The sequence below is a fragment of the Rattus rattus genome, chromosome 3 (genome assembly GCF_011064425.1).
Source record: "Rattus rattus isolate New Zealand chromosome 3, Rrattus_CSIRO_v1, whole genome shotgun sequence".
In the NCBI taxonomy this organism is placed as follows: domain Eukaryota; kingdom Metazoa; phylum Chordata; class Mammalia; order Rodentia; family Muridae; genus Rattus; species Rattus rattus.
Window position 1 is genome coordinate 115,778,486 of NC_046156.1, and position 10,308 is coordinate 115,788,793.

At 43.1% G+C, this 10,308-nt stretch overlaps 1 pseudogene; it reads right to left on the reverse strand.

Moving 5' to 3' along the window:
* Window positions 1-8,779, reverse strand: part of LOC116895892 — a 43,251-nt pseudogene extending 34,472 nt beyond the window's left edge.
* Between the last annotated feature and the right edge of the window lie 1,529 nt (window positions 8,780-10,308).

Genomic DNA, 10,308 nt, shown 5'->3' on the forward strand with positions numbered 1-10,308 from the left:
AGAAAAAATAGTCAGATTTTGCAACAAAGATTAAGTCTAGAAGCTACCACCACATGAAGAAGCCAGGTTGTTTCTTCAGATTGTCCTGGCCAGCGGTCTGTCCTTTTGCTGTCAGAGCCTGTGGGTTTGACACATGTGCTTATGCCAAAGAAAACCGAAGAACACGCGAGGTTGGAGAGGCAGTGACGCAGCATAGCCATTCTCACAGCGGCACTGGCTTTGCTTAGAGAAGTCAGGGGGACTTGCACATGCAAGTCCCCATGACACATGGTGACAAGCTGTTCAGGGTGGCACGATCCCGTGAGGCAGGAGCTGCAGTGGAATGGTCTGTGTGCCCCACTGTTCAGGTCTTAGCGTCTCTCTCTGTAGTTCTCCTACATATGATAATAGAAGCACTGTTATTCTGTTGAAGAGAGGAGCATGGGAGAAGACGCAGAAGCGGCTGTATCTTTTGTTTTACTTTGTAAAGGGAAATCCAAATACTCATCATTGCCATGGTAGTGTGGAAAGGCACCTGCCCCCAAGTTAGGACCTGAGTTCAGTCCCCTGAACCTGCATGGTGGAAGCAAAGACATGACTCCTGCACGTTATCCTCCGACCTCCGTGTGCGTTCTGACACTCTACCCAAGCCCATTTAATCAACGAATCAATGTATTCCAGAGCTGGGGAAAGTCAGCTGTCTTAACTGTTGCTGTCCTGTTAGGCAAGCCTTTGGGTATTCAGATTCCATTGTTTTCCAGGCTTGATCAAAGCAACCCTTACAGGTCTGGGATGTGCTTGCCCTGTGATGAAGGCTTCTCATCCTAGGGAGAACACTCCAGGATGTCAATTGACCCAACTTCTAGAGATCTATGGCTTCCTCTCACATGCTACCTTTAGACTGTTTATGGGGGTCAGTGAACTAATCAGGACAAGTGTGACCAGTTCTAATTTGTTTTCTTGGCTAATTTCTTTCTTGGAATTGCTTTTATTTTGGAGATATTCGTTATTTGAAAGACACTATATACCTTACTACAACACTGCATACATGCTCCTTTAGAAAAGGGAACAGGGCGAGGTTTCATTTTTTAAAAAGATTTATTTTTATTTATGTGCACTGTGTGCTTGTGTGTGTGGTGTGTGTGTGTGTGTGTGTGTGTGTGTGTGTGTGTGTGTGTGTGTCCCCATGCCTGGTGACTGCAGAGAGCAGAAGAGAGTGTGTAACATCCTGGAACTTGAGTTTGAGACCACTGAGAGACACGGTGTGGATGCTGGGAACTGAAGTCAGGTCTCTGTAAGCTCAGCCAGTCCTCCACGATTCTCCTAATCATGGAGCCAGCTCCCCAGCCCCTGGAACATTAGTTTTAATTTTTTGCAAAGTTAAACCTTGTTGCTGATTTACAATGTTTGCATGGGAATAAAACCAAGAAACTGACAGTTCACAGGTCAATATGGATCCCGTCACTTCTCTTCCTCAGAGAGCACGAAGGATGTAGAGGCGCGTGCCTACTCTTGATGGTTTAGGAAACACCAAAGAGGAAATTTTCATTTCTGCTTAACAAATGCACAGTGTGATGACGCATCTCTGAATAACTACTTACAAATGTGAGTTTGTATATGGAATTGTGAGACGGCCTGACCTTCTCTTGTAACTATATTTGCAGAATGATGAAATTACTGAGCAAATTACGGCTCTTCATCCCAGTTCCTCACTGGCAAACTTTCCCTTGTAGACTTTAAAAACAAATGAAGAGGCAGTCAAAATGGAGTTCTTGTAATGCTCTCAATGATTCCCTTGTTCAAGGAGGGCCAGCTGACCACAGGCCTCGCCACTGGAGACCGGACCCGTCTGGACCTTGGTGTGGTCTCTGGAGCGGTGACATGCCCATGCTTTAGTGCACAGCTCTCCCCTGGCACTAATGGCTGGACGAAGTCATCAGATGAGAGGCAGCAAGGGAGGTTTACAGACCAGCATCTGACCTTACTTCATGGTGACCCTGGGCACATTCTTCCCCTTCTTGATCTTCATTTCATGATTTGTAATAGGAAAGTTTAGTCTGACTGACAAGCTGTTTCTTTGTGGTTTTCAAATCCCGATTCTAAATATTTATTCCCCAGCCTGCTTGTTCCCAGTCCACAGATGGTCTAAGTCTCCTACTAATAGCTCCTCTTAGGCTGGCTGAGCCAGGCTGACAGTTCAGTCTGAACTTAGAGGAATTGGTCACAGGTACTAAGGTGATTCGAAAGAAGAGGGGCAGAGGCTCTTACCCACCTTTTCACCAGTTTCCAGAAGCAGTCATCTGCTGTGGAGGTGTAACTTAGGGGCAGAAGAGCGTCTGTGGGGGAGTATCGCAAGCCCAGGGCTCGCACTGAAGGAAGCTCAGCTTAGGCATCCAATCCAGGAGGCACTGTCTTCTCTGGGGTCTCAGGTACAGCCTAGTATTTGCTGTTTGAGGTTGGGGACGAGCCTTTGGCTCTATGCTGAGTGAGTAGGATTCTGCTTGTAGACTGGCTGAATAGCAGTATCCTCTCAAGGAGAAAAAAACAGACAAGATGCCCTGTTACTGTCCAGACTCTAGGAACATCAATCAGTCAAGATCAGGGTGAGTGATTTATAGTGAGTTACCTGTTACACATATAGCACTGACTAATGTAAGCAATGTCAGACTGGGAAAAAGGTTATAGAGATACATATATGATCTCATGTGTACGAGTTGCATCTTTCAAGATGGTCTACATCTGTGAACACCCTCACATCATGTTTAGAACCCCTAGTGATGCAGGCGATACAGTCATCTGATCACCTGGTGTGTGCGTCAAAGGCACCAACAGTCAAAGAACTCTGACTGACTGTCCTTGGGGACCTCTGCTCAGCTTCGTTTCTACTGATTGTCAGGACCCACTTGAGCCACTTCATGTCCCCTCATCCATTCACCCATTTGGAATCAGCCCTATATCCTGCCTCCACAACCTTTCACCTCTCTATCTTGACTGAAGTCTGTGGCCCAGGTGCAGCCCCGAAACCCTTGGAAGCTCACCTCCGGGTCTGCAGTGGCTCCGTACCGTCTCATCTCACTGCCACAGTGACTCTGCACCTCTCCCCCTGCCACTTTGAATTTCTTATACTGCACTGTGAGCTCTTTCACCCTTCTATGGTCATGCTGTAACCTGGAAGGATGGAAAGAGGAGTGGATAGATGGACAGATGGGTGGATGGATAAACTAACTTGTATGACATGTGATCTGAGAGTTATTAATTGTGGTTAAGAATGGCACAAAAGAACTTAATGTTTGCCAAAGGCCAGCTATCAAGGGAGATCAGGACCATTTGACAAATTGAAGCCAATGTAGTTTGTGACCTCACGGGTATTCAATAAATTGTAACATCATGGAAACATGGTGAAGTATCCAGAAATAAAATGAAACAACTATTAGACATTGGTCAAATGCCATGACAAATTTGGCCATGGGGACACTGGGCAGTTCTATTCAATTCCTTCCACAGAAAGGTGAAGAGTTTCTAAAGACATTATGGCCACACCAGAACTGACTATGTGAAAGATTACTGTGCATCTCCCTAACAAGAAGGTTCACCTAGTTTCAATGCTTGGGGGAAAGTGGATGAAGGCTCTATAAACAGACTTGGGGGAAAGTGGATGAAGGCTCTATAAACAGACTTCCGTTAGTGTGTTGACCCTAAACTCTCACACTGAGAACATATGGGGCCTTTTCTAGTAAATGGTTGAGTCAAACTCCTAAACTTACTGACTTACAAATCTTTAAACAATCATTTTTAGCATCCCCTTCCACTGTAAAGAGTAAAGAAGCAACTGAGAGAGAAGAGAAAGAGAAAGCAAAGCTCACAAGAACAGCTGCCCTGCCTTAAGACCATTTCCAAGGCAAGCACAATACCACATGCAGTTTAGCCCTCTCTCCCTCTCCCTCTTTCTGTCTCTGTCTCTCTCTGTTTCTCTCTGTCTCTCTGTGTTTCTCTGTTTCTCTCTCTGTCTCTGTCTCTGTCTCTGTCTCTCTGTGTGTGTGTGTGTGTGTGTGTGTGTGAGGTTCATGGGCTTTGGTGTCAGTGCAGAGGTCTGAAGTAAATCTCAGGTACTAATCCCTGTCTTCCTTGTTTGAGACAAGCTAGCTGGCCCATGGGATTCCAGGTTTCCCCTGTGGCTGACTGCATCTCATCGCAGGCACACTGGAATGACACTGTGCATAGCTCTACCTAGGTCTGGGGTCTGAACTTGGGCCCTCAAGCTTAGACAGTAAATGCTTTACCCACTGAGCCATCTTCCTGCCTTACAATACCATATCTCAAAGATGAAGTTTGTGCTCATTTGACATTTTGATGACGTTTTATTCCATGTGTTTCATGTATTGAATCTTTTTCATGGTCACTCTGCTCTTTGGTGGTTCTGGGTCAACCATTTCGTTGCGCTGCTACAGACCATGCATGTCCTGCCTGCCTCAGGAAGTTACCAGGTTGCTTCATAGGCTATGCTTATGTTTTCCAAGAACAGGGGTTTCCTATTTGAAAAATCACACCAGAAACAAAAAGATTCTGACATTTGAACTGTGCTGTGTTCGTTAGGCACCGCATGCTTCGGATGTCAGTGACTTTGGTGAAAACTGAATGGAACCTGTGACAACTAACATAGTCAATCTATTTATTTCTTACCCTGCAGGTCCCTTTGTCCTCTGAGAATACCCCTTGCTTTGTGGACTCCTGTTCCCTAATGAATTGTAGCTAAAGTTGGGGAAAGGAACTGCATCCCATCTCTCCAACCGACATAACGATGTCGTTTGTTCACTGGCCCTGGAGATGATGATCAACAAGGTTAGATGATTATGACCCAGTTTGCCAGCTTTTAATCATCAGCAGCATTCACTTCTATCTTGTCTCTGTGACTAAACACTTGACAAAAACAAGTTAAGGAATGAAATATTCCTTTTGGTGATAGTTTGAGGGTCTAGCCTAATGTGGCAGGAACTTCATGGTCTCAGAGTCTGAATGGCTCATCCCATTGCATCAAGGGTCAGGAAGCAAAGGGAGATGAATGTTGCTTGGTGTGTGGCTTGCTTTTTCCTTTTCCAGTCTAGCACCCCAGCCACACTTAGGTGGCTCTCCTCACCTCAAACTAATCAAGGGAATCTCTTGAAGACTCACCCAGAGATTTGCTTCCATGGTGATTCTGAATCCCTTCAATTTATAAACAGCATCAATCACCCCATCAATGAAGTAAAGGCTTTCTTTCCCATCATCTTTGTTCCCCAAAGCACTCCTCCCTGTCCCAGAGAACCTTCCAGCTCTACTGTCTGCTTTCCCACTCTGAAGCTACATGTGAGGAAGCATCCCAGCCACTCTGGAGCCATCGGTGCCTCCCTGCTGTCTCCCTTCCACAGGAGTGAGAAACAACATTGACAGTTACTGAACCTTGCCCAAGGCATGGTGTCTGGGGTGTCCATGACGAACTCCAAACACTCACTTCATAATTGGAACTTTGCTGGTACCAATCCCTGAAGGTATTCTTGAGGTAACTATGGTGAGGCAGTCATGGCAAAACAACCTGCTTTTCTACCATTTGCTCATTTTAAAATTAAGATTAAAAGCAGAGTTTTTCATGTTTCCTGAAATGTTGGTTTCACAACTCTGGGTTTATATGAAACTCAATTCCTATGGGGCAGAACTGCATTAAAACATAAATCAATTTTTGCAGAAGCCTTTCAGGGGGTCTAATAAATCTATTCTAAGCCTCACTTTGAATCTATCTTCCCGTTAGGGATAAAGTTTATAAAACCAATAGAAAAAATTCTTGCCTTTGATTGGAGTTTCATTTAATGAAATCTTGTTAGATTCATTGTCTTGCTTCCAGACAAACCCCAGGAACTTTTTGAGCATTAGATTTTTTCTATTTTAGCTTTTGTAATGGAATTTGGAATGCAAAGCCATAAAGTCTAACATAAAACAGGAAAGCAGGGAATATAAAACCCTGCCTTAACTTTCTTCTTCATTAGAGAGAAACTAGATCAAAACTATGTTGCCACATATACCACACAGATTGGGCATGAAGATCCAAGCAGCCAGGGCGCAGGAAGTCTGCATCCTTCCCAGGAGGTCTGCACATACAGCTGCTACCACTGAGCATGGCAACTCCAATTTTACATACATCCTACTTTATTTTATTCTCTTACACTGTTAAATGGCATGCTAATATCTTATTTGCAATCTGAAAGTGTTAAGTCTGAACCAGAGCCCTAAGAATCTAAAAAAATAGAAGGGGCAATGATATACTAGGCCTGTAATTGCAGTGCCCCCAAGGCTGAGGCATGACACCATCTTTGGCTATCAAGTACATTTGAGGCTAGCTTATGCTACGTGGCAAGTTCTTATCTTAAAAAAAAAAAAGATTGAATAAATAGTGTGGATAGAGCCTGTAGAGGAAGTTAACGTAAAAAAGACCAAAATATCAGATTGGAGATCTTGCACCAAATGGGAAGCTCAATGAGGACAGGCATAGGAACAACACATTTATTCTATTTGTTTTAAAGACATAAAAAACCTTACATTGGAGGAAACCTTACAGGTGTAAGATGTGTGGGGAAACCTTCACTATTTGTAGTGTATTTTTATGCCTTGAAATTCCCAATACTGGCAAGAAGTCCTATATGTTTATACAACAAAAGCCTTCCTTGTGTTTTCTTGCCTTTCAAATATTAAAGTCTACTTTTTCTTGGTGAAAGTAGGGCTACTCCTGCCCCCTCCCCCCTTTTTAAATTCCATTTCCTTGGAAAGCCGTTTTCCATCCTTTCACTTGAAGTTTCTAAATGTGTTTACTGGTGAGTTTCTTTTAAGGATCATGATACCGAGTTGCAGTGTTTAGTACATCTACTCTGGTCTTTGTAGTTCAAATTATTATTCAAAGCTATGGACTTATATGAGTTATCTCATTCATTTTCTTTTCATTACTTCTGAGTATTCTTCAGTTAGTTCCTATCTCTAGCTCTAATGTTCAGTGGTTACTATGTTTTCATTTGTTTCGTTTTTCCTACTTTCCTAACCTGCTCGTACTCGACTAATGAGACTTAACATTTGCCATGTTGGCTGTAATCTTTTTCCATTTCTGAGTATAGGATTTTCTTAAACATTTAAAAAATTACCCGTCTTGGCCTCAAGAATTCCCTCAAGTTATACGAATCTTTATTTCTTCATTTTTAAAGGGTGGCCTTATAAGGCATAGTACTGTTGGTTGGAAGATTTTCCTACGGCCTTGTAGCACACCATCCTGGGCCCTGCAGGCTTGGATGTTTTCTGCTGTAAGTCTGCTATTAGTCTAAAGGACTTGTCTTCAAGGATAACTTGATGTTGTTCTTGTCCAGATGTTTTTTCTTTAAACTGTGCTCTGCTGCCTTTGACTTTTCCTCCTGTTGGATTGTCACACCCAACCTCAACATCATCATTTTTTGTTGATATTATATTTTATTTTGTTGTATTTGGTTGTTATTAATTAGAAGCCTGTTATTTTCTAATGAGAGACAGAGAGTAGATCCAGTAGGGAGGGGAGGTGGGGCAGAACTGGTAGGAGTGGAGGAAGGGAAAACTATAATCAGGATATATTGTGTGTGAAAATAGTCTATTTTCAATAAAAGAAAAAAGATCTATTCTTTACATTTACATTTATTTTTTCTAGTCTTTCAAACCCAGTTTTCGAACTTGTTTATCACCTTGTCAAGAAATGGATACTTCAAATATTTATATTTAAAATATTGACCTGTCCATTTAATTGTATCATTAGGTTGCAAAACACTTGTGTAACTATAGACAAAACATAAAATTTCAAAGATTTTAAAATTTAGAAATTAAGTTATATCATATTTGAGATCTCTTCACATACTAAGTTTATATGCTACATAATAAATATTTTAAAGGTAAAAAATAGGAATGCTTTTTCTGCCCTCTTCCAGAACAGCTTCCTGCCTAATGTAAAACAAAACAGAACAATGTGGCAAAAAAGGATTAGGTCGAGGGGTTTTATGTAGCTCTTGGAGCCATTCATCTTCACACAACATGGTTCTGTGTAATAAAAAGACGCTCCCAGTATTTGCAGTTGTTAGACATGTCAGAATAGAAACCTAGCATGCATGGTCCGCTAAAATCTGCTTTGAAAAGAAAGGCTGTTCAAAGTTTATTGACATTTACAGGTCAAAGGAAGCTCTGACACACGGTATTAATCTCTGTCTGTCTGTCTCTCTCTCTCTCTCTCTCTCTCTCTCTCTCTCTCTCTCTCTCTCTCTTTCTCTCCAACGTTTTGACTTTTCTTTTTGTTTTGTTTCGATCCTGCGTTCCTGGATCAAGCAATGGAACTGGTCCACTTAGGTCAGCCTAGGCTAATAAAGGTGGCCAAGACTCACCCAGTTCTGGCCTGACTGTGTTTCTGGTCTTTTTCCTTCTGGCACCTTTTATTATTTCGTGTGTTCTGTGTGTTGCCTCCCCCGTGTCTCACTTAGTAGCACATTACACTTGCCTTGGGAAGACTCCTAGAAAGTGACCAGGTAGGTAGGTCTGCACCACACACAAGAGCTATAAGGGAATCTGCCATTTAAACACTGTCTGTAAAAGGCATCTTGTATACATCCATGGCCAGCTCCCATGGAGTCTCATCAGGCCAGGGATAGACTTCAAGCCCAACCTTAACAGATGAGCTGAAGAGAGAATTAGAAGATGATGGAGCAAAAGAGACTGATATCTGTTGCGTGTAATTTTAAACGCATGCTTACTCCTTGCCTGGTGTAACAGCCATCGCATCCAGCCCCCAGGGCTAGTTTCACCTGGTCACTCTGCTCTCACTCAGATCAGCCAATCCGCTAGCTCCCCCTGTCTCATTCAGCTCTGCCCAATGGCAGCTCACGCTTTTCCCATGAAATCCTGGAGCTGTGCTCCCTCTCTGTGGGCCAACCGCCCTGTGGCTAGCTGGCTCCACCAGTGTCCGCCCGGCTCTCAGCTCCACCAAACCACCAGCTTGTGGTTTTCCCAAGAAGGCCGCCCCATTCCTCTGTGGTCATTCCTCCGGCTGCCCGCCTTCACTTCCAGCCCACTTTAATGCCGAAAATGGAAAATACTAGACATCCTTAATATTTAAAACTAGCCAGATAGCTCAATGGCTAGGCGAAGAATCTATAGCCCTAACATCATTAGCTATCTCTGTCATCCGTTCTAGTAGTCTCCAGACCTTACATGGTTCGTGATCCTCCCCCAAAGCCTGGCCAAAAAGCCTTTTCTCTATCTCTTTCCCTCTTCTTCCTCCAGGGATCCCCAAACGCCACATCCTTACTTTCACCCAGAGATTAACTTCTGCCATCTTTACTGAAACAATCAAGAAACAATTAGGGAACCAGATTTCAGTATCAGCTCCTCCCCCTACAGGTGTCCTTTCAAATCTTTTCCTTGAAATATTTGCACGAGATTTTTTCTCTTCATACTATATGAGATGTGGAGGGCACCCAAGTTTCTTTAATCCCATAACTCTTTTGTTAGCAGGCAAAGGTACTTATGCACTTTTGTTCAGCTGCCTTTAGCAATTCCATTGAGGGAAGTCAATGCCTATCTTTTTATTGTTTAAAAACAGTTTTACTTATTTGCTGTGTGTGAGAAAGCTTTTGTGCCGAAGCTTGTGGGAAGATCACAGGACCACTTTCTATCACATGAGTCTCCTGTCTCAAACATAGGGCACCAATCTTGGTAAGAAAATGCTTTGGCTCAGTGAGCTATCTCATCTTTTTATATCGCTGCACATGGTACTAAATGAAAATAGTTATTTCCCACAAGAAGGCAAGTGGTAAAGCTATAAAGCAACGTGGGTGCAGTTGTCTTAGCGGCCAAATGCTAGCTATTGAAACTTCAGCAGTTACTCACTACAGCACAGAGTTCCCCAGGAAAAGATCACACTGTGACCACCATCAAAATCTCTAAGAGTCTTCTGTATGATGAAAAGCAAAAGTCTGAACACTGGCAAACCTATATGAAATTTCTGAAGTATTGTGTATGTTAGCTGACAGTTTACCTTTTTTAGGAGATTATCAGGAGAGAATTGGAGAAATTAAAGAGCCGTTTGAAGAAGAGAGGGAGAGAAAAAGCATGCTCTGATAGAGAAAACCCCTGGTCAGTGTCCTGAAATCTCCATAAACCGATAGGAGCCGTGCACTCTTAAGCCTCAACGGTGCTGGAAAGCCAACTATTGCTAAGCTGTAAGTACAGTGAGCTAACTGAGATTGGAGGCCTTGAGGGCCTCTGCCTGGCTTGCATGGTAGAGGCAAGACTGTAGAACTTAGC